The following is a 4,963-nucleotide window of genomic DNA, read 5'->3' as shown; positions in this document are numbered from 1 at the left end:
TAGCCATCCAACTCAAAGCATTGGAAATAGCATTGGACAATTTGGATGCTTCTCTGAAGATAATAATGGAGGTAAATAATTTTTTTTTGGCTAAGTATTCAATTAATTCTTAGGACTCTTTGACATAAGTGTCAAAAAGGGGGAGATATAATAAAGATATGAGATAATAAGAATGGGGGAGATAATACATTAAGTAGGTAAAGGGGGAGATATAATAATTTGGGGAGATAATAAAAGAGACCCAAAGGAGAAAGAATACCCAAAGGGGGGGAGATATTCAATTTTGAGTTTTGAGGAGAAATAAGGAGATACAACCAAAATAATACAAACTACAAGGAGATGTGTGAAAGGAGGAGCAGACACAGAGTAGAAATAGAGCAGCCAAGGCAAAGAGTTTTAGAAACATCAGCATGAGGCAAATTTAGCATAAGGAATTTTGGATACAGGAATGGCACATCAGCTCAAGGGGAGTTACAAATTTTTAAGGTATATAGTCTTCTACAAAATTTTGAACAAGTTTTTGAAATTTTGTACATATGCCGAATAGGATGTGTATTATACTCATAAGAGATTAGATTCATAATGCTGAGTTAAGTGTTTATGCCACTCATGTCAAAGGGGGAGATTGTTGGTCTCAGATTGGTTTTGATAATTGAGTGTCAACACACTTAACCAATTTCTAAGTTGATGCCGAGTATAATACAAATGTCAAGTTATAATATGTGTTGAGCCATAAACTCAACAGGTGCTAAGTAAACTTTAGGTGCCAAGAAAAGTTTGAGTGCTAAGTCAGTATAGGTACAGAGTCACTATAGGTGCCAAGAAAAGTATAGATGCCGAGCAAGATATAGTTACTATAGGAGCCGAGTGAGACATAATTCCTATATGTGTCAAGCATTAGGAAATAGTAAGTACTGAGTAACATAGAATCAACATATGAGTTTGTGCCTTCACAAGCTCAGATATAAACTATTTTTGAGCTAACTCAAGATGAATCTCAAAGGATCTAAAAGATAAGATCGAATCTTTTGCATTCCTTATGTAATCAACATGCAACCAATAAGAAAAATGGAGAAAGCATGCAACCAATAGGAAACATGAAAGAATTGAGTGCGAAAAGAAAAATGAAGGCTGATTGTAGATTCATACTTAACCCTAAGGCTTTGAAACCTTTAAAAGGAGGTCAATATCCCATAATTTGTGTGTGAGAGTGTAAGAGAGTTATATGGGAGAATGCTAGCAAAGTTCATAAAGGTGTAAAGACTTAGAGAAGAGAGAAAGGGTAGTATTGTAGAATTTAGTTGATTAGAACAAAGCATTAGCACTTTGAGCAGAGACATATCAGATCAGGAAGGATCAAAATAATTGAGTAGAACAAGGATTTGTAATCAACAATTGAAGATTGTAAGCCATCAGGTCAATACATTCTAATACTCTCTAGCCATTGTATTAGGAATAAAAATCCTATGATATTAGGTTGGTTTAAAAACCTTTTTGTAAACCTTTAAACAAGGTGCTAAATCCTTTAACAGGGTAACATTCCAAGTGAGTATTTGTAAATCCTTTAACCAGGTCACTTTTAAAAGGTGTAAAATCTTTAACAGGATAGGCCTTTCACAGGGCAGAACATTGGAAGTGGTCAATCTTTGTAACTTTAAATAGTTACATATTGCTATAGTGATAATTTGTGGGTATCATCCCCACCCTAGTTTTATCTTCTCATTTTGGAGGGTTTCTGGGTTACCAAAATCTTGTGTTATCTGTTTTCATGCATGTCTTTAGTTTTATGTTAATTAGATATGGTAGATGTATATGAATGATCTCAGCTGAAAGTTTTAAAAGGTTAAAGTTAGTTACTTCTAATTCACCTCCCCCCCCTCTCATAAGTAAATCTTCCCATTTGTAAACTCCAACACTATAGTCATTTATATTTTGGGGTCATTTTGTTCTAATTTGGATTTATGTTAGTTTTATTTTTATTTTTATTTCCTTATTATTTTAAGCTTGTTTATTACAACCTCTTTTAGTCACTTCCTTGTAGTGGGAAGCAAAGTATAACAAACAAAAATCTAGTAGTGGTTGTCTAACCTTGTAGGCATTATTGAAGTGGTGATATTGCAAATGAACCTATTAATTTGGATGGTGAGTGTATATGAGCAATGTTAGTATGCTAATAGAAACCAAATTTAAATAAAGCTTCTACAAACTAAACAAAATTCATAAACTTCAAGATAGACTAAGATGAGCTCTCAATTAAAAATATGAGCCATTAATGGGCTCTCTCAATGAGAAGCTCTCTTGTTGAGTGGCTTTATCTAAATGGATAGGATGTATGCTCAATATGCTTCCAAAGGCTTCAATGGATGATTGTGGATTTTTGGTGTGGATAGATGGCTTTAGTATGAATTTGGCTCTCAAAATAGCATTATAACTTTACTTCATGGATTGTGTTATTTTGCAAAGGGGAAGGATCCAATTTATAGGCAAGAGGCTTGAGGGATTGAGGGCTAAGAAGCAAGGATGGGAAAAAGCTCATGGAGGGCTTAGATTGCATGAGAGGAGAGCACATGGATTGTGCTTCTTTACAACCAATCAAGGAGTGACACATGTCACATGGTGAGAGGATGGAGGAAAGGGGAAGGATGAGTCAACAAAGGAGGCTCAAGAGATAAAATCTTCATAAAGACCCTTCATAAGTGCTTTGTAAGAACATTTATGACTTTGTGGGCTTTATAAAGTTTTGTGGTTGGGGATATTTGTGAGAGATACCATGAAATTCGAATTTGATGGTTTAGGGGGGTTTTAAGCTTGCTTAGGGTTGTAAAAATGATTAGAGGAAGGGTTAGAGATGGCTTAGGACTAGGCAAGTGGATTGCAATTAATGAGGGTGGGTGAAGGAGGAGATATTTGTTAACTTTGGCTTGAGTTAGCAAGTCTTAACCCATGTTTAGGGAATGTGACAAGGTTAGGAGGGGATTAGGATTAGGGTTAAAGACATCTTCTAGAAGAGTCTAGGCTTTGGATGAGGATGAAGACTTTCTAGAAGAGTCTAGAACTTCTTAGGATGAGGATAAATTAGATTTTTAGGAAATAAATAAAGTTTTATTTATTTCAAGGGTTTGGGTTGAGGAGATATTTATTAAAACTTTTTTAATAAACATGAGGATTAATATTTAATCTTAATTAAATATTTTGAATTGGGATTAGGGGTAGGAAATGACGGGATTAGCCTTTAATCGAAATTAAAGAAGGATTAGAAGATTTTGAAAGAGGTTATTGGTCATAAGGAAATTGGCCAAGTTTTGGGCAAAAAATAATTTATTTATTTATTTTAGGATTTTTGGTCAATTTATTAATTAAATAATTAATAAATAAGAAAATAATGTTTAAATAAGATTTAAACATTTTTGGGAGGGATTCCTTAATTAAATATTTTTAATTAAGATAAAGGGATTTAATGGCATAAAAATTAATTAATTAATTAATTAAATAATTAATTAATAAATGATGATGTCATCAGGTATTTTTTCAAAAAATAAAAATACTTTATTTTTTAAAGGATTTTTAGGTGTCTACATTTTGCCCCTCTTTGATGTGATGCCGCAAGTGGCATGGCATCAAAGATAAGAAAATAAGATGCCCAAGGCTAGAGCAGAAGAGGAGAGAATGGACTATGAGATGCCCCCTCAAGAAGGTAGCGGGGAGAGAAAGCGAGGCTCGGTGGCTTCTTGAAAAATACAAGAATCTGGGATGAGCAAGGAGACTCAGATTGGATTAAGAGAAGAGGTTTAGTTAGCTCAAACTCTTACTATGGGAGAATGATAAAGGGGGAATCAGAGGCACAAGAGGAAGCAAGCTTAAGATCTCAGGGATTGCAGAGGATGAAGGAGTGGAGCGCTATAAAAAAGAATCCAGGATAGGGAGATGGATGAGGGGATTATAAAGCTGATGCAACAAGATTTCAAAGAGTTAGATTGGCAGAAGATGGGTTTTAGAGATCCTTAGGACTAGGATTGTGGATCTCGAAAGATGAGGCTTGGTGGGTTGATTTGGATTGGTGGATCCCTAAGACTAGGATTGTGGATCCCTAAAGCTAAGAGTGATGAGTGATTCAAAGAGATACTAATGCATCAGCTGGGGTAGGAGAGACGGATGCTGGATATGGATGGGGGATAATGGAGATGAAGGAAAACCATTGAAGCTTTTTGAGCGGGGGGGATACTTCAAAGAGAAGTACCACCATGTAGTTGAGCACTAGATTTGCTATAGGACTATTGGTTAATTGCCAAGGTTACCAAGAAAATCAAGGCCTTTTCACCAACTGTCCAAAGGACTGACAAACTAGCTCAAAACAAACACACAAGGATTGCCCCAGCATCACACATGAATCCTAGAGGAAGCAGCATGGAAACGACACTGGAGAACCCACAAGCAGAAAAGAAAAACAAATGAAAGACCTGATCAAGACCTTACGCTCTAATTGCCCCATTCGTAGCATACCATGATATGGAAGATCATGGTAACCTTCAAGAGGGAACAAGGAGATTGCTTGGAAAAGATACTTCAAGACCCAAAAGGGAAGATCCCAAATCAAAAGAAAGTGAAAATCCAAAAGAGAGCCATTTGCCAACGAGATGGGTAGGACAAGGTACTAACGGACCAAGATCAGACATGAGGAAAGCTATATCCTGCAAGGACCTATTGGAGAGCACCGAAGCTGGTGGATTTGGATGAGTGATGCGTCTGGCAAGTTGAACTAAGAAAGATAACACTTTGGTGATAGGAAATCTAGCTAAAGGATGCGTTGGAATAGCTAACCAAGATGTGTGATGGGTGCAAGATGCTGATCAAGGACAAACTGACACGAACGCTGGATAGATACAATGGTACTAAGCTAAAGAGGATGTACAAGCGGATGGACCAAGATATGTTACAAATGTACAAGTTTGTTCATGTTTTGGTT

Source organism: Cupressus sempervirens, chromosome 8 (assembly GCF_028749045.1).
Source record: "Cupressus sempervirens isolate cs-2001-9-10 chromosome 8, ASM2874904v1, whole genome shotgun sequence".
NCBI lineage: Eukaryota > Viridiplantae > Streptophyta > Pinopsida > Cupressales > Cupressaceae > Cupressus > Cupressus sempervirens.
The sequence above is the reverse complement of the archived record's forward strand: the minus strand, read 5'-3'. Positions refer to the sequence as shown.